This window comes from Stegodyphus dumicola, chromosome 1 (assembly GCF_044657685.1).
Source record: "Stegodyphus dumicola isolate Sdum_Otavi_A_Nest chromosome 1, ASM4465768v1".
Taxonomy (NCBI): Eukaryota; Metazoa; Arthropoda; class Arachnida; order Araneae; family Eresidae; genus Stegodyphus; species Stegodyphus dumicola.
In genome coordinates, this window is record NC_140768.1 from 18480310 (window position 1) to 18506969 (window position 26660).

Here is a 26660-nt window from a genome sequence, read left to right on the forward strand (position 1 = left end):
CTTTATAATACGGTAATAAATATTCTTTTCGAAATCTAGCAGTTCGATTTTAATTCGAATTCAATATCCGCTCTTCGCATTGTTGCATTCAAAGCCACGGAGATTATATTCCATCTGAACAGAACAAGTCTTTACTTACTGTCAAAAAATTTTTATCTCCGCATAGTTACAGAATATTCTTTCCAGTTAAGAGGATTAATAACTGTTTCCTCTTAACTGTTGATAATGGTAATGGACAAAGAAGCTTATCGTGCTCGCTAACTTTTGAAGCAGCACAAAGCTAGGAACAACATCTTTTTGCACTCGAATTGTTTCTGGGCCGTTAAAAGTGTATGAATAGTGAAATCCTGTAAAGCCGGGAAGGTAACCTCTGCACCAGAAAAGGGACAGTTTTATATATCTCGTTCTGCTGAGTCCATTGACGGAATTTAATTAATTAACATTTTCCATGTTTCGAAAGCCTGACTAAGGGCATATATCAGATTTATGTATAACAATGCTCTAACATAGGTATTTTGACATAAAATCGGATTTTATCTGGCATAACCTACCAATGTTTTTTCGTATATCGGTTCTACCGAGTCAAATTATGCCCAAATGTTAAATTTTATAAAATTTTAATATGAAATCTACGGAGAAATTTAGAAATTTATCTTGGCGCACTTTTTTGAGTTTTCGCCAAGAATAATTAATTCACTTGGCGAAACGAGCGGAGTTCGTTCATTCTTTGAAATAATTATAACAAAGTACGTAAACCACATTTGGCGTTATTATCGCTTATAAAATATATGCCAAATTTCAAAACGCTCAAATACAGGGTGATCAAAAAGTCAGCATAAATTTGAAAACTTAATAAATCACGGAATAATGTAGATAGAGAGGTAAAAATTGACACACATACTTAGAATGACATGGGGTTTTATTAGAAAAGCAATAATTTGATCAGTAAAGCAATAATTAGCATAACAAATTAAGATAAAGCAAAGATGATGTTCTTTACAGGAAATGCTCAATATGTTCACCATCATTCCTCAAGAATAGCTGTAGTCGAGAAATAATGTTGTGAACAGCACTGTAAAGCATGTCCGGAGTTATGGTGAGGCATTGGCGTCGGATGTTGTCTTTCAGCATCCCTAGAGATGTCGGTCGATCACGATACACTTGCGACTTCAGGTAACCCCAAAGCCAATAATCGCACGGACTGAGGTATGGGGACCTAGGAGGCCAAGCATGACGAAAGTGGCTGCTGAGCACACTATCATCACCAAACGACGCGCGCAAGAGATCTTTCACGCGTCTAGCAATATGGGGTGGAGCGCCATCCTACATAAAAATCGTACGTTCCAGCAGGTATTTATCAGCCAGGCTGGGGACGATGCGATTCTGTAACATATCGGCGTACCTCTCACCCGTCACGGTAGCAGTTACAAAACCAGAATCACGCATTTCCTCGAAGAAAAAAGGCCCGATAACAGTATTTTTTTTTTTTTTTTTTTTTTTTTTTTGTTTTTGTTTTTGTTTTTGTTCTAATAAAACCCCATGTCATTCTAAGTATGTGTGTCAATTTTTACCTCTCTATCTACATTATTCCTTGATTTATTAAGTTTTCAAATTTATACTGACTTTTTGATCACCCGGTATATAAATTCACTTATATCTTGGGAAATTTTGAATAATATACTCTAATTTTTTACAGCTGTGCCTAGAAATACGTCTACTTTTAGGTGATGGTAAAAGTTCTATATGTTTTATTCCAAATTGTTTTGAAAAATTTAGAAAAAGTACTAAAAAATAAAATTTAAAAAAAATCTGAAAGGTTTCAGATTTTAAATGACGCCCGAAGAGACTTTTTTTTTTAACGTTTTGTGTGTTACCTTTATTTATTATACATTATGTTCTTCGGACATAAAACGTAAAATTCAATTCAAAAGCAATATCACAAAATAATTTTAAAATGAGCATATCTGTAGAATTTCCGATACACAGTCTCGCGCACTGGAAATAAAAATATTTTTTACTGTACAACGTTACCATTGCTCGCTTTGAAATCCTTGGGTCTGTTAATGAAAAATTCCTTGAGTCGCAGAATAGAAATATGTTAAAGTTTTACAAAATATGAAATCGATTTTAAAACAAATTTCAAATTTGGGCTTCCAGATGCCCGTATTCGCAAAAGGATTACGTTATTCAAAATTGGATGGCTCTATGTACCGTTGTTTTATCACGATGCGAGAAACATTCATACATTTATGCAGATTCTTCATTCTTTAATTTCTTTGAATATAATACAGGGTGAGAATATTTGGTGGCAACAGTTTGAAAAATGAAACAACGCTTGTAGTGAATCAACGCAAAATGCCAAAATGAAATTAATAGTCCTTTTGAGCAAGTTGCCCCTTTGGACTAAAAATCAACCCCAAGTGTTAAAATTATGTACTTCGTATAATTTTTTCTAAATGTAAATTCGTTTTAATCGAAAATATTTAAGTGGAAGATTTTTCTTAAATTCACGAACCTTTTATGTATCGGATTCGAAAACATTTAGCATTCGTTCCACCTTTAATCTTATCACATTAGTGAATTAATGGAAATAACTTGATATATCTGTACAGTAAGGTCTTTACCCTTTGTTAAGTCTCCTCGAAATATAATATCGCTGGGGCGGAAGCAGTAGGTCGTTTACACTTCGTTACGCAACAACCCAGCAGACAATGCCAGGATATAAAAATGTCGCTGCAGCTAGGAATGCAACGTCTGTTACCGACACGCGCGGAGGTGGTAATTTATTCCTTTCAAAGGTCATTTTACAATCTGTTTGTCTGGACTTTGGGGTGGTTCAGGACATGTGCAGGAGACCATTTAAAAGATGTCAGTGTTTAATACTGATTTGAGGACGTGCCTTTTTTTTTTTTTTTTTCCCAATGAATCTTCCTATTCTGCTGACAAGGCGGCAAGTCCGTAACGAAGTTTAACAGCTAGCGAAGTCTGTGTTTCGCCTTTTCTCTCGTAGGTTATAAAAGGGGCTGCAGTAATGAATTAAACATTCTCTGTTTCAGTTTCTGAAATTCTGCTTTCCTTTCTCTCTAACTGTTTGCTTCAATGCAACATATCACTGTTGCAATATGTTCGGAAAGTGCCAAACTTTAACAAATTAATAATGTGTATGTGCCCTTTTTAATTCCTCTTACAAAGTAGAAGTATTGTAATCGCGAAAAGTTTCAGGCATCATATTTCAAGGAAAATATCCATTTTGATCGCTATCGAATGCAATTTAACGATGTTTCTGCGTGACATCTGTACGTAAGAATTGAATAAAAGATTCTTTCCCCCCCAAAAAAAAATTATAAAACTGATTTAAAGTTAATTCTAAAGAGAATTTTTCGTGGCGTCTGTGCGTACGTATCACGCATGACTCAAAAACGCGTAGCCTCAGAACGTTGAAATTTTGTATGTAGGACTGCAATAACATGTAGATGTGCACCTCGTATTTTGGTTGCAATCGGCCGCTCCAAAAGTATATAAATATATGGTATATATACCCACTCTATTACTCGGCTGAGTGAGCTCACTTTCTTTATTCTTATATGTTTGTAAATTGTGCATTTTTTGCTTCAAAAATGATTGAATTGCGTTGTTCTTATCTTCCGGTTGAGGTTTTTATGCCTTTAGTAAATCTGCATGCGATATTTGTAAAATTATCGACAATTTAAAAGTTGTTTAAGTGCAGCTAAGCCTAAACATGGCGGCCATATTTGTTTACGTTTAATAATACTTATCCAAAATAGTGGATTTGTTGCCAATGTAGAGAAACTAAGCTTCGGAACAGCAAAGATAACGTTTTCATTTATTATTGTGAATTACATCATGCTTAATCCATTCAGGAATTTATTCGAGGAAATAAGTGTTTAAGATTTACTTCTTAATTTTTAATATAGATATTTTGATTTTTTATGAGTTTTTGCCTTGTCGTGAAGTGAGAACTGAATTAATTGGATGAGAAGTACTGAATCGTCTGCGAAAAACTCTTTCTTTTTTGTTTAATGTCTTTTATACATCATTTTAGATTTATTATAGTATTTGAATAGAAAATGTGGCAACGATTAGATAATACTTCAGACGATTTAATGTTTGTGGATTCTGAGTTAATAAATGAAAGTTGATGCCAGGATATAAGATACTAGATAGATAGATGGATAGATATAAAATGAATGAAGTGTAACGCTGTTAAGTGAACCTAGCACCAGAGTGTCACTATGGTAAACAAATATAGTGAATTTTTAAAGAGTGCATTTATTGGTTTATGTGCTATCCGCGATGTAGTTTAATTCAATGCAATAAGTTTAAATGAAATGCAAGAATAAATGCGTATAATTTAATCTTCCGTGCAAGGAAGTCGTGTGGTGTACACATCAGATTTTTTTTTTTAATCACTGATCAAACGGAAAGGAAACGGGATCCCCAAACGAATAAAGTTTTAAACCAGCATCTGTGAAATTCGTGCAAATAAGTTATAGAGTTCCTCATTTTTATTCTGGTAAACTAAATGTCGAGGAACCTACTGAACTGCTAAGCGAATAATCGTCTAAGTCCAAGAACAGAAACTGAAAACCAAGAAGGGTTAAACCCTTTATTTCACTCAAAATAAGATTAACAATCGGTCTCTTTCTTAGGGCGCACTGCAAAGCCTCCATTTGGTCTTGAACTCGAAATGTAAGAAATAAGAACTGACTAATGACTAACTAAAGAGATTTAGCCGAAGCTAAAACAATTCTTGGCGAAAACTAAAAAAAGTGCGCCCAGATAAATTTTTAAATTTTTAAGTTTCATACCATATTTTATAGAATTCAATATTTGGGCATAATTTGAGTCGTAGAAACGAAATCTGAAAAAAAAAAATTGGTATGTCATGTCAGAAAAAATCCGATTTTATGCCAGAATACTTACGTTAGAACATTTTTATATATAAATCTGATGTATAGCCTTAGTCACGCTTTCGAGACATGGAAAATGCAAATTAAATTTCGTCAAGAGCTCAGTAGAATGTATGTCCCTTTTTTTGTGAAGACGTTACCTTTCCGCTTTTTGAGGATTTCAATATTCATATTATTTGCACCTTTTTTTTTCGCTCGTGCACAATGAAAGGGAAAGTAAAACAGGTTGCCACAAATTAAGAATTTCGCCAAGTGAAATATTCTTGGCGCAAACTGACAAAAAGTGGGCCAAGATAAATTTTTACGTTTCTCAGTAAATTTTGCAAAATTTAATGTTTAGGCATAATATGAGTAGTAGAATCGAAATATGGAAACAAAATTCGGTATATCATTTCGGAAAAGTCAGATTTTTGTATCAAAATACCTTTGTTAGAAGAATTGCTGTATATAAATCCATTATATATCGTCAGTCGAGTTTTCGAGACATGAAAGACGCAAATTAAATTTCGTCAATTGGCTCAGTAGAGCGGGAGATAAAGAATTTGTGTGTGTGTGTGTGTGTGTGTGTGTGTGTGTGTGTGTGTGTGTAGAGTATGCCAGCTATTAACGGCAACTTGAAGTATTTTCGTCTTTCTGATTGCGAATTTATTCCTTCTAGTGGTAAAAGAGGAAATTGGATCAAATTAAGCTGCAAAATAAATTGGTCATAAGGGGTAACCTTGGTGGGAATCGAAACAGCCCCTCTTTGCCAGCTTTTTAATCAAGATATGAGCGAAAGAATTTCCTGGTGCACTGTATTGCATTTGCAGAGTCATATAAGACAGTCATAAAATAAAAAGAAAGAGCAAATCTTCCCAACTAAATTTTTAGAACCCTTTGTTGTAAAAAGAAATGCCACAAGCTAGACTTCCTAACATCTTAGTAATTCAGATTAAATTGTTTACTTATAGAGGCAAATAGAATGTGTCTTGGTGCTTTTTGAAAATACCTCGTTAAATATTTTAACATATTTTGTAAGCAATTAACACGTGGCCTGTTTATATTAATAGCAATCTCTTTTTACATGATTTGAACTTTCGTAACTTCTGCGCACTATTTGTCTAAAAGACAAATGTAAAAGCTAACTAAAAGTACACGTAACTGTCGTATAATGATGTATTTATGTAGTCTGCATATACTGTTGTTTAAAATAGTAGTAACCTTCGCATGTCATGATTTCTATTATCTGATATTTTGTAATGCAATTTTAATATGGAGCATTTTTAATATATACTGAAGTTAACCAACCGGTAGCCGCCCAACCGGTACAGTGGTTAGCGTAGCTGACTGCCGTGCCGAACGGTACGGTTTTGAATCTCGGAGAAGGCATGGATATTTGTAAGTGCTCTTACGGTATGGAGGCACTTTAAATATACGGCGAGCCGAAAGTCCTCTCAAGAGGTTGGTGGTAGGGAAACAAAGGTGGGAGGCTCTCGGACCCGTCGCCCTGGGGTGCTCTTCATCAAAATTGGGGGGCGGAACTGAGCTCAATCGCGCTGTCACTCGAATGGTGCTCAATGCTGTTGCCAACGACAGGCGTTAACTCGCGCTCGAGGAATTTCATGGGCCACGAGGAATTTCTTAGGCTGATTATAGGTCAGACAAGTGAGCATTAGTAACAGCAACAACACATATTACTGGCTGTTTGGGGGAGAATATCGATGGAAAAGTTGTGTCAGGTGTTCTATGACAAACGTCATCGTGGCAAGAAAGGTTGGTTTGGTTGGTTTATTTAATTAAAGCAAAGCACTCGAGGGCTATCTGCCTAATAGAAGGGATGCCATCGTGGGAGACTTGCTAAATGAAAGTGGCTCTATTATTTTATTATGTATAGATAATTGCACTATATTTTTTCTATCCATTATATGATCTGAGTTTTTATTGTTTCCTCAGACTTTGCTGGAGTTTGAATTGTCACATTTCATGGTTTAATTTTTTTATGTTACTTTCTAAATTTAATAATTGCGTAATAGACACAGCGATGGCAGTTCATAACTAATGATATTATGCTCATGTGTGTTTTAACGAATACTTCTCGAATATTTGTAGGGATTGTGCGTGTAACTAAGTGCAACTCGTGGCAAATCCTTGAACAGACCTGTAAACGACTCATCGCTATGTTTAAGATGAAACAGAAGTAAGAAGGGTGTAAATGACCCCTTTTATTCAGAACCCAAGATAATTTAACTGAAGGCACTTCTTGCGCTTACAAGGCAGCCAGCGTTTATGGCGGAAATCAAAAGATAAGGAATTCAAATAAAATCTTTGTTGTTTTTGCAAGATTAACGCGACGCCGAAAATACATTGCTATAATAGAACTGCAATTAGTAACGTGGCTTTCAGCAGGCGGAACACGCTTTGACTAAACAGTTTAAAAATTTCCTTTAATTACTATCTCCTTCTATATACTCGTTCAAATACTACAAAGGAATATAATACTATAAAGAATATATAATACTTCTTCCTTTCCTATACTATAAGGAATATAATACTTCTATATACTTATATATAGGAATATAATACTTCTATATACTATAAGGAATATAATATTTCTATATACTATAAGGAATATAATATTTCTATATACTATAAGGAATATAATACTTCTATATACTATAAGGAATATAATACTTCTATATACTATAAGGAATATAATACTTCTATATACTATAAGGAATATAATACTTCTATATACCGTATTCCTTATATCCTTCTACGTATATTATAAGGTATACTATAAGGAATACATACATAAAATATACTATAAGTATATATTAAGATAGTATTTAAAGGATAGTATATAGTATTAGGATAAAGTATTTAAAGGATAGTAAGATGTTATTTAAAGGAAAAAGTATTATATTCCTTATATATATATATTAAGTATGTATACTGATATATACTGTAAGGAATATAATACTTCTATATACTATAAGGAATATAATACTTTTATATACTATAAGGAATATAATACTTCTATATACTATAAGGAATACGTACTTAAAATATACTATAAGTATATATTAAAATAGTATTTAAAAGATATTATATAGTATTAGGATAAAGTATTTAAAGAATAGTAAGGGAAAAGTATTATATTTAATAGTAGGGTAATTAGATAGTAAGGGATTTAAAGGAAAAAGCTTTATATTCCTTATAGTATATATTAAGTATGTATAATGATATATACTATAAGGAATATAATACTTCTATATACTATAAAGAATACATACTTAAAATATACTATCACTGTATATTAAAATAGTAGTTAAAGTATAGTATATAGTATTAGGAAAAAAGTATTTAAAGGATAGTAAGATGTGATTTAAAGGAAAAAGTGTTATATTCCTTATAGTATATATTATGTATACTGATATATACTATAAGGAATATAATACTTCTATATACTATAAGGAATATAATACTTTTATATACTATAAGAAATATAATACTTCTATATACTATAAGGAATATAATACTTTTATATACTATAAGGAATATAATACTTCTATATACTATAAGGAATACATACTTAAAATATACTATAAGTATATATTAAGATAGTATTTAAAGGATAGTATATAGTATTAGGATAAAGAATTTAAAGAATAGTAAGGGAAAAGTATTATATTTAATAGTAGGGTAATTAGATAGTAAGGGATTTAAAGAAAAAAGTATAATATTCCTTATAGTATATATTAAGTATGTATACTGATATATACTATAAGGAATATAATACTTCTTCCTTTAAATACTACCTCCTTCTGCTAAATATGTGCGAAATAAAATTGGTATTCTGGCAGGAAAACGGAAAGGGAGAATGACAGCAAAGCTACTTAACGTAAAATAAATAAATCCTTTACATTTAAATACGTCAAGAATAAGACTTTTAAATGGACCAAACTTTATTTGAAGATCTGCCATCAAATATTTTCCTCTTGTCATTACTATTTGCCCAAAAGGACAGTTAAAGTGTTAGCCATTCTTAAACAAAACTGCCTTATTTGTGTTGACCAAACAAAAGCTCCATTTTATTATCAGAATCATTGAATATTTAAATAAATGAAATAAAGCTCGCTCTTAGACAAAGAAGTATTTTGATTTTTACGGAGAGTGGAAGGAATCTTATCTGATCAATCATTTCCGTCCATTACTGGATTTTTTTCACCTCATGTTCGTTAACTGTTTCTAATATCGTCTCCAACGTGCGACATCCGATGTCGTTTCCGCGTCGCCGATTTGCGATTCGCCTTTTAATTCCATTGTTATCTGGTTCGTTAGACCACAAATTCTTCATTGTACTTTCTTCTCTGTAAAACTCGAAGGATTTCGGTTCCCACTCGTTTTTCAGTTCCTGCACGCCATTCTTGTTGAGTTCCCGTCAGATAATTGTATGTAAAAGTATTCTTTTTCATAGGGAAGTGATAAACTTTACGTAGTAATCTACTCTGCGCTTAAAAGTTATTTTAAGTGGAATTTGGTTTTGACAAAAGAGGTCCATTTCTGCGTTTAAAGTTCAGTAATACGTTTAAATTACGCAGTAATTGGTTCTTAGACAGGTGACTGGCGTCAGAATATGTTTTCCATTAATGCTTATAAGGTATTTCTCCCGCCTTCTTAGCGTGGCTTCGTGGTGTAGTGGTCTGCACGCTAGGCGCGTATCCCAGAGGTCAGTGGTCCGATTCCCGGCGAAGGCGTTGCTCATTTTTCATGACTCCTGTTGCCAAAGAAAAATACCTAATGTCTCTACATGCTAAGTTCAAATAGAAATGATCGCGTTAGGCAATAAACCTTTCAAGAAATAGCATTACTAATAAATACCATTTTATTATAATCACTAAATTTAATTTTAGTGAATTAATTTTAAATTTAATTTTAGGCAATCAGTTTAATATTTCACTAAATAACATTTTATTATAATAATGAAGAAAAGTAAGTGAGCAGTTAGGTTTCAGTTAAACCCAGAAACTGAAATCTATCAGTGGGAGGTCCGGGGATCGAGGTGGCCACGAAACTACACTTTTACGGGATATCTTGGAAAGTTGTATGCAATGAAAATTTATAATTCTAATAAAAGTTTTTTTTTCCCTCTCTTGTGCTGTTATTGGCCTTTTACATTGCTGATCTTTAGAAGTGTTTTACGCCGGCAATTTTCGTCATACGTGTGTCGTACCAACACCATTTATGGTTTCAATGATGCGCTGATAAATTTTCGCAGGAAAAGAGTGTTGCCATTTGAAAATTTCGAAATGTTTTCACTGTATCTGTAACCGTGAGATCTCCAATGTTTTAAATCATCACAATCGCGAACGTATACCTTGAAATGACAATATATGAAATTTCATTTCTATTGGTTGAGTGGATAGGCTCCCTGGGGGTTCATATATTGGGAAAGTTTCTTTATGACCACCCTGTATTAGTTCCGCTTACTCTTGTTTAGAAAATCATTTGCTTTAGGCAGATACCATCCGAGTGTTTTGCTATTATTACTTGCCATCATCAATTAAAAATCACTACTAACGGGTTGCTGGACGCACCAGCGGCCGGCCGAGCGGTAAAATCACTGAACACTGGTAGTTCTAACCTAGGTTCGATTGCAGGTGAACGGGCTGGCTGCATGGGTGTTTTTGTGCTTTTCCCATGTGTAACGTATATACTAGCCAAATTTCATTCGAAAGTCCTCCACGAACACATCCCTTCCCTTAGGGAGGTATTCCTAGAGTGCTTTGCCATAATCATTTGTACCAAACCATACCTAACGGGTTGCTTAAAATCATTATGAAGTTTTTTTTTTTTTTTTTTTTTTTTTTTTGTGTGTGTGTGTGTGTGTGTGTGTGTGTACTTATTCCTGTTTTGTATGCAAACGTGTTAATTGTATTGTTCTTAACAGAAACTCTCTTATAGAAAAAAATCTTCGTATAATCTATTAAATAAGATGCCCTCGATGATCTGATAACCCTGGTAAGGGAAGCATTTTATGAGCGCTGATATAGGTTGTTTTCTTGCTGTTTGAAGTCTCACTATTACGGATCTTAAGTGTAGCGTAAATGACATATGGCACTAAGACCATCAGCTGCCGAGCGGTAAAATTTTATAACACTGGTAGTTTCGACCTGGTTTTGATATCAGGGGGAAAGGTTGGCTGCATGGGCGTTTTCGTGGTTTTCCCCAAAAGTGTACGAGCAAGTTTTCTTAGGAAGTCCTCCACAACAGCATTCCTTTCCTCAAGCAGATAGCACTAGTGTGCTTTGCCGTAATGGACTAGAGGAAACCTTCAGCGCTTTTGTTGAAAAAGTTACCACCGTGGCTGACTTTAGATTATTAATACCTTAAGGAAGAGTTCGGAAGAGAAATTGAGATATTTGTAAGACTATCTTCGTTAGCCATAATTTTTCTATTATGTCGTTAAGATTTGGATGAAATTTTGTATAAGAATTTTTTAATCTGTGCATAAATAGTCAACTATGCATCCATAACACTTTTTTTTTGTAAAGATTTCATATCCATTCATATACAAGATAACCAGAAATGTTTTTGCCGTTTTGTACAGTCAGAAAGAAAAAGTCAAATAACAATCACCACTAATCAAAAACAAATAACAATCATCACTAATCCTCAAAGTAAACCTTCGGCATCCAGTGCCTTTTGCCAACAAGTGAATAGCTGTCCGATGCCATAGCGGTAAAACTCAGGAGTCTTAGACGCAAAAGAAGTCCTTTAGTGTCTTTTCGTGGTCTGGCCGGTTGTTGAGGGATTTCCCTCAAAGATGGTTGTACAGGGATTAGAAAAGGTGGTAGTCTGTTGGCTCGAGTATGGGGGATGGGGTAGTGTATCCCAGCCCAGTCGCTGGATGGTGTCCCTGGCCTTCCGAACCACATGCAACCTCGCTTTGTCATGGAGAAAGTAGTATACCCTTACGATTGACCAATGCTGGCTCTTAATGCATCACTGCCTGATGCACACGTTCCAACTGCTGCGAGTACAGGCCTGCTGTTATGGTTTTGCTCACTGGCAGGAGCTCATAGTGCACCACTGGGCGACTAGTCCACCAATACAGAGCGTGATCTTACGTGGGTGGAGAGAAAGTCTCGCAGTATGAGACACAGGGTCCTGTGGTGACAACCAATGTCTGGAACGTCTGGGTGGCCCACTCTTCATCGTTGGTGAGTACTCGATCAAATATGAATGCATTGCGATGCTGAGTAAGCAATGACAAACAGGCAGCATAACATTTTTTGCTTGTTTGTAACGGACGGTGAATGGGGTACCCATTTGCTAAGCTTCTACAATGTTTATAATGCGCTTTATAAAGTATTTGCATGATGGGTAATTTATTTATAGATTGGTTGTGATGTAAAATAGTTAAAGTGTATGTATATTACTTTGCTTATTTTAAATTTTATAAAATTATTTTTAAAAAAATTTCACGGATCGTAGTTTGGAGACCCCTGCTTTAGACTGTGTATATGAATGAGCACGCATTTAATTACTGACAAAACTCTTAACTGTTAGTCCAAGTGGCATTAGCCGAGAGGGGTATTAGTCTCAAAAAGGGATTTTGGGTTGAATCATTATAAAATTCTCAGTCACTTTTCAAATTGCTGCCACCAAATAGTATCGCTCTGCGTTATATTAAAAGAAATTAAATAAATAATAAAAAATCTGCATTTCTCTCATTATGAAATATTAACGCTATATAGAGCAATAAAATTCTGAATAACGTAACCCTCCCCCCGAATATGAGCACCTGGAATTTTTTTTTATTTTATACAAACGTCTGTCTATATTGTTTTATTGTCTATAAAAAATTTTGAAAATTTTTTGTGTGAAAATTTGAAAATTTATTGTCTATTTGATATTTTGTAAAATTTTAACGAATTTTTGATTTAAAAAAAAACTCAACGATTTCAAAGCGAACAGTGTCAACACTGTACGGAATAAAATATTATTATCTCCTGCGCGAGACTGTCTATCGGACATTTTAAAGATATTCTGTTTTTAAATATTTTCAGCGTAAAGTGTTAGCCCAAATGCCCTCGAAACGTGTATGCGTTTGTAAATGAGAAAAATGCCTGCTTTGGCGTAATATAAAATCTGGAAACTTTCAGATTTTTTTAAATAAGTTTAAAATTTCACTAACTACATCTGTATCAAAATATATATAAATCATAGAAGAGAAAAAATTCAGATTTTTAAAAATTTTATCTTATAACATGTGTAACTGATAAGATGATTTCCAAAAATTAGTTTCAGTTGTTCCAAAAATTAGTTTGATAAAACTATAAGCATTTTCTAACCATATTTTTTTTTCTTTTACAGGTAAGAACACTTGCTATCTTTCTGATGGTTTATATAAGGAATGCTTGCATCTATGCCGTGTTGAAGGGTAATGTATGTATAATAATATCGCGATTGATAATGTAGTATTGATTTAACTATTAACCCGAGTTACTTAGACTTCTGCTTATATATAAGCTGGTACTAATTAAAATAAATGGTTTTATAAACCCCGATTGGCGAATGCACCGAATAAAATATCTTTGACTCTTACCACTCGTGATTCTTTTTAACTATATGCTATAGTTTTCATTTAGGTTTTGTGATTTTTCCCTTGAATAAAATACGTGTAATTTATCGGGAACTGAAGTGTATTTATGATCATATTTGGGAAATTTATTGAAAACTTAATTTTAGTATAATTTACATAAACGTAAAATATTAAAAAAAATTAATAAATTAAAAAAATTTAGAAAAAATTTTTAAATAAATTCTGTTTAATCGTGAAATATTTTACAGCAGGCTAAAGTACCAGGAGAGTGCATATCCAGGAGAGTGCATATTGATTTTTGGTACATTTGTAAAATTTAGATGTTTAAATTATTGTTGCAAAAATATAACTTAAAAATGTTTCTGCAGTCTTAAATATTTTTTGCAAAGTAGTTGAGAAGCTTTAAATTAGTCTCTATTATTATGAAGACGGGTAACAATATGAAAACTTTTGAAAAGATGTATACTAGTACAAAGTATTAATTACATAATAATGCACTTTAATTATTTTTTGGCAGTTGTTTACATTTTATTAAAAAGACACTAGATAAGACGTCTCCGCGCGATAGATGGAATGTTATTAATCTGCTACTTTCTTTAGGTTTTCTTTTTCTTTTTTCCCTCTTTAAATTTAGGCAAATTTGAGTCTTAGATTAAGTTTCATATAAAAAGGTTGTAAAAGGAATAGCTTTTAAAAAAACACAGCAATCTTTAATTAAAAATTCTGATGTGTACACCACATGACTTCCTTGTACGGGATATTAAATTATACGCATTTTTTCTTGCATTTTATTTAAACTTATTAGATTGAATTAAACCTACTTCGCCGACAGCGCATAAACCACAATAGAATAAATGCATTCTTTAAAATTCACTTTGTTTACCATAGCGACACTCTGGCGCTAGGTTTACTTAACAGTATTATACTTCGTTCATATTTATAACTCTGAATGCACAAAATTTATATCATTTAAAGAATTATCTAATCGTTGCCACATGTTCTATTCAAATACTATAATAAAGCTAGAACTATGTATAAAAGAAATCAAGCAAACAAAACAAAAAAGAAACAGTTTTTCACAGACGATTGAGAGTTTCTCTTTCAATTAATTCAGTTCTCACTTCGCGACAAGGCAAAAATACATAACTCAACATATCTGTATTAAAAATTACGAAGTAAATCTTAAACGCGTATTTCCTCGAAAAAATTCAAGAAAGGATTAAGCATGATTTAATTGGCAATAATAAATGAATGCGTTATCTTTGTTGTTGTGAAGCTAAGTTTCTCTAGATTGGCAACAAATCCATTAGTCTCCTGTTTCAAATGTAAACATCAATGGCCGCCATTAAAATAGGCTTAGCGGCACTTAAACAATTTTAAAATTATTGATAATTCTAAAAATATTGCATACAGATTTATTAAAGGCATAAAACCCTTAACCGGAAGACAAAAACAACATAATTCAATCATTTTTAAAGCAAAAAATGTACAATTTACAAACATATAAGAGTAAAGAAACTGAGATCACTGAGCCGGGTAACATAGTGGATATATTTATAAATATATTTATATACGTTTGGCGCGGCCGATTGAAACCAGAATACGAGGTGCACATCTACATGTTATAGTAGTCTTATATACAAAATTTCAACGTTCTGAGGCTTCTCGTTTTTGAGTTATGCGAGATACGTACGTACGCACGTACGTACATACGTTCGTATAGACGCCACGAAAAATTCTCTTCAGAATTCATTTTAAAGCAGTTTTTTAGTTTTTTTTTTTTTTTTTAGGAAAAGAGTCTTTTATTCTGTCCTTACGTACAGATATCACGCAGAAACATCGTTAAATTGCATTCGAAAGCGATCAAAGTGGATATTTTCGTTGAAATATGCTGCCTGAAGCTTTTCGCGATTACAATACTTGCTTTTTACTTCGTACAAGGAAGTAAAAAGAATAAGCGTTTAAAATTTTTTAAATGTGTGAAAAGTGTCAGTCAAAAATGTAGTATGGCCTAATTTAAATTGGAAATTGGGTTGTTTTTTCTTCCTTGTTTATTTATTTTGTCTCCTTGTTCTTGTAACTGTCTTGTATGCTTGGTTGAGATGCTATTTTTGTATTGCTTTAGCACCCATATGCATTTGCTGCCTTTCAGTTTATATGTTATTTTTCTGGGGGGGGGCGAGCTTTGAACTCCTCGCTCGAAGTATTATAAACTTTATTTAAAAGCGACTAATTGTCAATCTAGCTATGTAACTGAAGTTTTTGGTATTACTTAGACGAGTTGAAATGAATGATGTGTATCTGCGAAATATAGCTATACCTAGCATGAAATATAGTTATTTTAAACGAATATGACACTATATATTGTTGGGTTCTGCGGGTTCGTAGATTTGGAGTGATTAATGACAACTCTTGATGAAGAATAAAAACATAATTTATTCGTCAGTATTACCCTGGATGCGCTACAATCGTCACGCTTTGGTCGTCGAAAAGACGACCTAAGCTCCCAATCACATTATGTTTCGGCTCGCGGGATTTGACGTCGAAAGGGACACTTCTCAGAACCCGCACAATTCCAGGAAACCCACGTAGCTAGGTTACCATTTTCACTTACTACAAAGACTTGAACGCCAAACACTAATTTACTACCCCTCAGATTGGGTCCACGTAAGGCTTCAGAAGAAGAACTTTCGTCTGATTGGTTGTCTCTACCCGGGACTAAGGTCCAGCCGAGCCATTTTCGTTGAGGTTTGAAAAATTCCGCTTAGCCGCAACATTGTTTCCTTTGCTAGGCGGGACTTCGCTTCAGGCAGGGCTCTTTTTTTCTAGGAATCCTCCCGTTTAAACAAATGCTACCAAAATCTCGTTTCTCAGAAAAGTTCCGTCTAGGAGGGACTGTAGCCATGTGTGATAACCTCTTAAGACGCGCTACAGTTGTCTAAAAACTCTTGACAAACACGGTGAAACAATCAGTAACATAGCTTTGGCCTGCCTTTGAGAACATTCTCCGGAAAACGGGTAATAATTCGTTCTAGAACGTTCTCGCTTCATCTATGGCATATCGCCAATTTTGTCCCCAAATGCCATCAAATGGGCGATTTCCCGCCAAATATGGCAACCCTGCCTTTCGTTGCCATTTTCTGGCAACACTAGCGGGGAAGCTATCTGACCGCAGCTGGGCGTTTCGCAACAATAAGTATAACATTGGCTTCTAAAAGCCAAGCACGGTAAAATAAACAAAAATGAAAAGTAAAGGTTTCATTAACATAAAATTGCAGGTGAATATATAAGAAAGAAAGCAAGTATTGTGTACAAAGATGAAAACAATGTTTAATATTCGTAAATTATATGATACCGTCACATTTGTGCCATTAAAAATTGTTATTAGAGCTAAAAGCAAATAAACAAAATTTACATTAAGGTTTGTGTCCATTCTAGCCCTTCACAGAAAATTTACAGCGATTGCCGTGCTTTCAATGACGGGATCAATGTCAGAGATGCCAACAATGGCCATTCCATAAGGGAGTTTCCAACTGTCCAAGATCGGTTGAAGATGATCTTTGAAGATTGAAGATCTGCTAAACATGCAGAAACAACACTCCCAAAGACAAATGAAAGATTTTTAATGAGATTAAAGTCGAGAAAATACGACAGCCACCTCAAACGAGAAATATCGTTTATTTTCCAGATACTCGTTGAAGATGTTGGCTCGATGTGATCGGGCATTATCACCTATAAGAAGGAAATCAAGGCCATCTGCTGCAACGCAATCTCACAATAGGATGAACGACGTCACCACACAGGCGTTACAGAACCGTCTTTAAACGTGGGAAGCTAGATGCGATGTCCCATTGAAATTTCAGCCCACACCACGATGAATGTTTCTGCTTCTGAATGCTTGGAGCACAAGATTCTGTAACCCCACGTTTACTGTTTTAACCAATCGGAGCAAACCGAAAAAGAAAAGGTCTGTAGGCTTTGTGAATATGCCCATCACGCATTCAGAAGTGGAAGCATTCATCGTGGTGTGGGCTGAAATTTCAATGGGACATCGCATCTAGCTTCCCACGTTTAAAGACGGTTCTGTAACGCCTGTGCGGTGACGTCGTTCATCCTATTGTGAGATGGCGCTGCAACAGATGACCTTGATTTGCTCCTTGTCGATGAAAATGCCCGATCACATCGAGCCAATATCTTTAACAAGTATCTAGAAAATGATATTTCTCGTATGAGGTGTCTGTCGTATTTTTTGGACTTTAATCTCATTAAAAATCTTTCAGATGTCCTTGGGCGTGTTATTTGTTTATGAGCGTGGTGTGCCAAAAAGCGTTTGTGTAGAAATAGCGCATCCTCGAATAAAACATAATTTTAATGAGACTTACTCATAATTAAAGTAAAAAGAATAGGTATCCGACGGCCTTAAATGTTTATTGAGTGTTTGGTTTATTTTGCGTTATGGTTTATGTTACTATGTCATGCTCCCCGCGATGTTCAGAGTTTAGACCTTGCATAACGCTTGTGGATGTGCTTTGAAAGTTGTATATTTTCCGTTCATTCTACACTTCTTTTTAACTATTCCTTTACTTGCATAAATTAATGCGCCATGGAAATTTACAGAACCGACTCTTTCTAACATAAATGGCAAAAAAGTACATATACCATTTCTAAGTAAACACTTTTCTCGCAAATAATTACCGAAGTTTTTCAGTTTATTGTTTATCCAAATACAAATAAACTATTAATGAGATCAGTAGGTTATTTAAAATGTTTGCCGTAGTAGGTTATTTAAAATGCCGTTTCTCTTCTCTGTACTGAAAACTCTCACACGGTGTGTTTTGGGTTCGTTACAAAGCCTACAAGGCGATAGCGCCCCATTCCTAAAATGACCGTCAAGGAGACATTTCATCCACTGAGAGGAGACCATAGAAGAAACGTTCTGCAGGCTTTGTGAATATGCGCGTGATGTTCGATGATGTTCTGGGAATTACTGCATGTGTCTTCCTCGGATCCTTACACGCTTATCATGTAATTCCAGGGCAAATCTGGACTCGTCTGGAAAGAGAACGTTGTACCAATCTGTTTCAGTCCAACAGCGATGTTAAGGACAGCACTTTAATCTTGTCACTCTGTGCTAGGTGATTAATGGTACTGAGACGTACAGTTCTTTCATTTGAAACCTTTGGGCACAGTTCTGGTGGATAGTATCTTACCTAGTCATGCTGCAGCCGTAGATCTAACAGTTGTGAAGTTCGCTTGTCGATTCCACTTGGCTACTACAGCAATGTACCGGTCTTCAGGAAGGATGGTAATCTTTGGTTGAATGGGCACAGGACTTCGAACAAGGGTTTTACTTCTCTGGAATTATTTCCGCAGAAATTATTAAATAATTAACGCCAAAGAAAACAGCGATGTCTTAAGATTCACTGTACTGCTTCAATGCGCCCAACAGCATGTCAACTCTCACTATCTTCCATTCGTCTTCTTTCAGCCATAGAGACACGAATCAACAAAATTATCTTTCAGAGTTACAGACACATCGTATCGGAATTTAAGTAAACGTCCTCAAACCCTTCAGAATGCTGGTGTGTGCAATGTCTGGCTAATTGCCATGTGTTCGAACATGCTGTGTGTCTTGCCAATAATGCGTTCGGGCAGTCAGACGGGATTGGCTGTAACATGCAATACTTGCTTGCTACCATCTGTATCTGTAGTGACTTTTAGGAAGTGAAATTCAACGAAAATTGCTAATTTTTGGGAACCAGTATACAATCTCATATTTATTTAAAAATGTGACAGCATTTAAAAATATTGTCAGCATAGTTAAATGGTAATAAAGTGTACATTGTACATTTATATTATACTTTCTTCCGTGCCTGTCAAATAAAGTAATTCGACTTTTTAATTTGTTTTTAATGAGGAAGTAATAACACTTGTGCTTTTGCATTTAAGCACCTTTTTATGCGGAATAAAAGCTGCCTGTTTATATTGAATCATTCATGATTAATATCGGAATTTGCATGGTAGACTATTTGGGTTTCTGTATTTTAACCATTTAACATTTAATTTCCTAAATATACTTTCGGCCGTAGTAAACCGAAACGATATTAAATCAGCGGGAGCCGTATCAGCTGATATTGCCGCCCTAGTGGCAGTTCAAAAGGCGGGTCTTAAGTTTCTAAGTAAATAATTTAAAACATTAGGTTATAAAAACGAGTGAAAGTGACAGAAATTATAACATACTTTCAGTGTATATAACGATGATAATTGTGCAACTAAATTTTTAAAAGAGTCTTCTAATAAAAAGAGAGAGAGAAAAGAAAAATTAAAAATACCTATTCTGGGAATGATGTTCGTCTGCACATCATAAGTGACCTTCCCCCTAGAGGCCTCTGACCTCCTCAAAATCTTCGGACCGGTTCAAGGAAGGTCGCGTAGCGCGGATCGGTGTCACTAGAATACACTTACTGGTAGGGAGGGAAAACTCTTTCGTTCCACTGACTAGCAACTGGTTTTCAGTTCGATTTCTCTTCATAAAAGCATGCAGAAATGAGATACTGGGCGATTGCTGAGCGCATCAGGAGGAATGTTCGAACTTTCTGTTTTTCGAATGGGTGGCGTGATGGATTTATAAATGTGATTCGCTGTCGTTGGGGACACAGGCTATCGTTCTTAAAGGTAAGCGAAAGATTTGTAGTTCATTTCGAAATGTAAAATTTGTAAAGATCTCACTTTATGACCATACCATACCATACCATATCGTATTGAATTAAAAATAGGTATTTTGTTATGCAGGGGGGGAAGGAAATAAATTATAGAACATAATTTTGAGATTAAAACTGTGTTAGTTAGCCTCTTTTTTTTTATTTTTTTTTTATTTATATATATATATATATATATATATATATATATAATATCACGTAGATATTATTCCAGGCTATACTGGAGAAGTCAATAATTGCAAGTTAAGGTATTGTTATTGCAAAGTTTTGTTTCTTCACTTAAAATAATGTGACTGGGTGTCACATTATTTAAGTAGGATATTATCGTTCTTACAGGCTATCGTTCTTAAAGGTAAGCGAAAGATTTGTAGTTCATTTTGAAATGCAAAGTTTGTAAAAATTTCACTTTATGACCATACCATATTGTATTGAATTGAAAATAAGTATTTTGTTACGCATGGTGGGAAAGGAAATAAAGTATAGAACATAATTTTGAGATTAAAACTGCGTTAGTTAGCCTTTTTTTTTTTTTTTTTTTTCTTTTATATCACGTAGATATTATTCCAGGCTATACTCGAGAAGTCAATAATTGCAAGTTAAGGTACTGTTATTGCAAAGTTTTGTTTCTTCACTTAAAATAATGTGACTGGGTGTCACATTATTTAAGTAGGATATTATTCTAGGCTATACTGGAGAAGTCAATAATTGCAAGTTAAGGTATTGTTATTGCAAAGTTTTGTTTCTTCACTTAAAATAATGTGACTGGGTGTCACATTATTTAAGTAGGATATTATTCTAGGCTATACTGGAGAAATCAATAATTGCAAGTTAAGGTATTGTTATTGCAAAGTTTTGTTTCTTCACTTAAAATAATGTGACTGGGTGTCACATTATTTAAGTAGGATATTATTCTAGGCTATACTGGAGAAGTCAATAATTGCAAGTTCATGTATTGTTATTGCAAAGTTTTGTTTCTTCACTTAAAATAATGTGACTGGGTGTCACATTATTTAAGTAAGATATTATCGTTCTTAAAGGCTATCGTTCTTAAAGGTAAGCGAAAGATTTGTAGTTCATTTTGAAATGCAAAGTTTGTAAAAATTTCACTTTATGACCATACCATATTGTATTGAATTGAAAATAAGTATTTTGTTACGCATGGTGGGAAAGGAAATATAGAACATAATTTTGAGATTAAAACTGCGTTAGTTAGCCTTTTTTTTTTCTTTTTTTTTTCTCTTATATCACGTAGATATTATTCCAGGCTATACTGGAGAAGTCAATAATTGCAAGTTAAGGTATTGTTATTGCAAAGTTTTGTTTCTTCACTTAAAATAATGTGACTGGGTGTCACATTATTTAAGTAGGATATTATTCTAGGCTATACTGGAGAAGTCAATAATTGCAAGTTAAGGTATTGTTATTGCAAAGTTTTGTTTCTTCACTTAAAATAATGTGACTGGGTGTCACATTATTTAAGTAGGATATTATTCTAGGCTATACTGGAGAAGTCAATAATTGCAAGTTAAGGTATTGTTATTGCAAAGTTTTGTTTCTTCACTTAAAATAATGTGACTGGGTGTCACATTATTTAAGTAGGATATTATTCTAGGCTATACTGGAGAAGTCAATAATTGCAAGTTAAGGTATTGTTATTGCAAAGTTTTGTTTCTTCACTTAAAATAATGTGACTGGGTGTCACATTATTTAAGTAGGATATTATTCTAGGCTATACTGGAGAAGTCAATAATTGCAAGTTAAGGTATTGTTATTGCAAAGTTTTGTTTCTTCACTTAAAATAATGTGACTGGGTGTCACATTATTTAAGTAGGATATTATTCTAGGCTATACTGGAGAAGTCAATAATTGCAAGTTAAGGTATTGTTATTGCAAAGTTTTGTTTCTTCACTTAAAATAATGTGACTGGGTGTCACATTATTTAAGTAAGATATTATCGTTCTTAAAGGCTATCGTTCTTAAAGGTAAGCGAAAGATTTGTAGTTCATTTTGAAATGCAAAGTTTGTAAAAATTTCACTTTATGACCATACCATATTGTATTGAATTGAAAATAAGTATTTTGTTACGCATGGTGGGAAAGGAAATATAGAACATAATTTTGAGATTAAAACTGCGTTAGTTAGCCTTTTTTTTTTCTTTTTTTTTTCTCTTATATCACGTAGATATTATTCCAGGCTATACTGGAGAAGTCAATAATTGCAAGTTAAGGTATTGTTATTGCAAAGTTTTGTTTCTTCACTTAAAATAATGTGACTCGGTGTCACATTATTTAAGTAGGATATTATCGTTCTTACAGGCTATCGTTCTTAAAAGTAAGCGAAAGATTTGTAGTTCATTTTGAAATGCAAAGTTTGTAAAAATTTCACTTTATGACCATACCATATTGTATTGAATTGAAAATAAGTATTTTGTTACGCATGGTGGGAAAGGAAATAAAGTATAGAACATAATTTTGAGATTAAAACTGCGTTAGTTAGCCTTTTTTTTTTTTTTTTTTTTTCTTTTATATCACGTAGATATTATTCCAGGCTATACTGGAGAAGTCAATAATTGCAAGTTAAGGTACTGTTATTGCAAAGTTTTGTTTCTTCACTTAAAATAATGTGACTGGGTGTCACATTATTTAAGTAGGATATTATTCTAGGCTATACTGGAGAAGTCAATAATTGCAAGTTAAGGTATTGTTATTGCAAAGTTTTGTTTCTTCACTTAAAATAATGTGACTGGGTGTCACATTATTTAAGTAGGATATTATTCTAGGCTATACTGGAGAAGTCAATAATTGCAAGTTAAGGTATTGTTATTGCAAAGTTTTGTTTCTTCACTTAAAATAATGTGACTGGGTGTCACATTATTTAAGTAGGATATTATTCTAGGCTATACTGGAGAAGTCAATAATTGCAAGTTAAGGTATTGTTATTGCAAAGTTTTGTTTCTTCACTTAAAATAATGTGACTGGGTGTCACATTATTTAAGTAAGATATTATCGTTCTTAAAGGCTATCGTTCTTAAAGGTAAGCGAAAGATTTGTAGTTCATTTTGAAATGCAAAGTTTGTAAAAATTTCACTTTATGACCATACCATATTGTATTGAATTGAAAATAAGTATTTTGTTACGCATGGTGGGAAAGGAAATATAGAACATAATTTTGAGATTAAAACTGCGTTAGTTAGCCTTTTTTTTTTTTTTTTTTTTCTCTTATATCACGTAGATATTATTCCAGGCTATACTGGAGAAGTCAATAATTGCAAGTTAAGGTATTGTTATTGCAAAGTTTTGTTTCTTCACTTAAAATAATGTGACTGGGTGTCACATTATTTAAGTAGGATATTATTCTAGGCTATACTGGAGAAGTCAATAATTGCAAGTTAAGGTATTGTTATTGCAAAGTTTTGTTTCTTCACTTAAAATAATGTGACTGGGTGTCACATTATTTAAGTAGGATATTATTCTAGGCTATACTGGAGAAGTCAATAATTGCAAGTTAAGGTATTGTTATTGCAAAGTTTTGTTTCTTCACTTAAAATAATGTGACTGGGTGTCACATTATTTAAGTAGGATATTATTCTAGGCTATACTGGAGAAGTCAATAATTGCAAGTTAAGGTATTGTTATTGCAAAGTTTTGTTTCTTCACTTAAAATAATGTGACTGGGTGTCACATTATTTAAGTAGGATATTATTCTAGGCTATACTGGAGAAGTCAATAATTGCAAGTTAAGGTATTGTTATTGCAAAGTTTTGTTTCTTCACTTAAAATAATGTGACTGGGTGTCACATTATTTAAGTAGGATATTATTCTAGGCTATACTGGAGAAGTCAATAATTGCAAGTTAAGGTATTGTTATTGCAAAGTTTTGTTTCTTCACTTAAAATAATGTGACTGGGTGTCACATTATTTAAGTAAGATATTATCGTTCTTAAAGGCTATCGTTCTTAAAGGTAAGCGAAAGATTTGTAGTTCATTTTGAAATGCAAAGTTTGTAAAAATTTCACTTTATGACCATACCATATTGTATTGAATTGAAAATAAGTATTTTGTTACGCATGGTGGGAAAGGAAATATAGAACATAATTTTGAGATTAAAACTGCGTTAGTTAGCCTTTTTTTTTTCTTTTTTTTTTCTCTTATATCACGTAGATATTATTCCAGGCTATACTGGAGAAGTCAATAATTGCAAGTTAAGGTATTGTTATTGCAAAGTTTTGTTTCTTCACTTAAAATAATGTGACTCGGTGTCACATTATTTAAGTAGGATATTATCGTTCTTACAGGCTATCGTTCTTAAAAGTAAGCGAAAGATTTGTAGTTCATTTTGAAATGCAAAGTTTGTAAAAATTTCACTTTATGACCATACCATATTGTATTGAATTGAAAATAAGTATTTTGTTACGCATGGTGGGAAAGGAAATAAAGTATAGAACATAATTTTGAGATTAAAACTGCGTTAGTTAGCCTTTTTTTTTTTTTTTTTTTTTTTCTTTTATATCACGTAGATATTATTCCAGGCTATACTGGAGAAGTCAATAATTGCAAGTTAAGGTACTGTTATTGCAAAGTTTTGTTTCTTCACTTAAAATAATGTGACTGGGTGTCACATTATTTAAGTAGGATATTATTCTAGGCTATACTGGAGAAGTCAATAATTGCAAGTTAAGGTATTGTTATTGCAAAGTTTTGTTTCTTCACTTAAAATAATGTGACTGGGTGTCACATTATTTAAGTAGGATATTATTCTAGGCTATACTGGAGAAGTCAATAATTGCAAGTTAAGGTATTGTTATTGCAAAGTTTTGTTTCTTCACTTAAAATAATGTGACTGGGTGTCACATTATTTAAGTAGGATATTATTCTAGGCTATACTGGAGAAGTCAATAATTGCAAGTTAAGGTATTGTTATTGCAAAGTTTTGTTTCTTCACTTAAAATAATGTGACTGGGTGTCACATTATTTAAGTAAGATATTATCGTTCTTAAAGGCTATCGTTCTTAAAGGTAAGCGAAAGATTTGTAGTTCATTTTGAAATGCAAAGTTTGTAAAAATTTCACTTTATGACCATACCATATTGTATTGAATTGAAAATAAGTATTTTGTTACGCATGGTGGGAAAGGAAATATAGAACATAATTTTGAGATTAAAACTGCGTTAGTTAGCCTTTTTTTTTTTTTTTTTTTTTTCTCTTATATCACGTAGATATTATTCCAGGCTATACTGGAGAAGTCAATAATTGCAAGTTAAGGTATTGTTATTGCAAAGTTTTGTTTCTTCACTTAAAATAATGTGACTGGGTGTCACATTATTTAAGTAGGATATTATTCTAGGCTATACTGGAGAAGTCAATAATTGCAAGTTAAGGTATTGTTATTGCAAAGTTTTGTTTCTTCACTTAAAATAATGTGACTGGGTGTCACATTATTTAAGTAGGATATTATTCTAGGCTATACTGGAGAAGTCAATAATTGCAAGTTAAGGTATTGTTATTGCAAAGTTTTGTTTCTTCACTTAAAATAATGTGACTGGGTGTCACATTATTTAAGTAGGATATTATTCTAGGCTATACTGGAGAAGTCAATAATTGCAAGTTAAGGTATTGTTATTGCAAAGTTTTGTTTCTTCACTTAAAATAATGTGACTGGGTGTCACATTATTTAAGTAGGATATTATTCTAGGCTATACTGGAGAAGTCAATAATTGCAAGTTAACGTATTGTTATTGCAAAGTTTTGTTTCTTCACTTAAAATAATGTGACTGGGTGTCACATTATTTAAGTAGGATATTATTCTAGGCTATACTGGAGAAGTCAATAATTGCAAGTTAAGGTATTGTTATTGCAAGTTTTGTTTCTTCACTTAAAATAATGTGACTGGGTGTCACATTATTTAAGTAGGATATTATCGTTCTTACAGGCTATCGTTCTTAAAGGTAAGCGAAAGATTTGTAGTTCATTTTGAAATGCAAAGTTTGTAAAAATTTCACTTTATGACCATACCATATTGTATTGAATTGAAAATAAGTATTTTGTTACGCATGGTGGGAAAGGAAATAAAGTATAGAACATAATTTTGAGATTAAAACTGCGTTAGTTAGCCTTTTTTTTTTTTTTTCTTTTATATCACGTAGATATTATTCCAGGCTATACTGGAGAAGTCAATAATTGCAAGTTAAGGTACTGTTATTGCAAAGTTTTGTTTCTTCACTTAAAATAATGTGACTGGGTGTCACATTATTTAAGTAGGATATTATTCTAGGCTATACTGGAGAAGTCAATAATTGCAAGTTAAGGTATTGTTATTGCAAAGTTTTGTTTCTTCACTTAAAATAATGTGACTGGGTGTCACATTATTTAAGCAGGATATTATTCTAGGCTATACTGGAGAAGTCAATAATTGCAAGTTAAGGTAT

General features: G+C 33.2%; 1 protein-coding gene across 8 annotated transcripts in view; it reads left to right on the plus strand.

Moving 5' to 3' along the window:
• LOC118184546 (polypeptide N-acetylgalactosaminyltransferase 13-like) overlaps positions 1-26660 on the plus strand; it is a 558492-nt gene that overhangs the window by 130538 nt on the left and 401294 nt on the right. For 2 of the 8 annotated variants that reach the window (XM_085813195.1, XM_085813216.1), the window contains exon 1: positions 20062-20193. The exons of the other annotated variants lie outside the window; for them this stretch is intronic. The gene's annotated coding sequence lies outside the window, so the exon portion shown is untranslated. Of the gene's footprint in view, positions 1-20061; positions 20194-26660 lie in introns of those variants that run through there. 8 annotated transcript variants of the gene reach the window in all.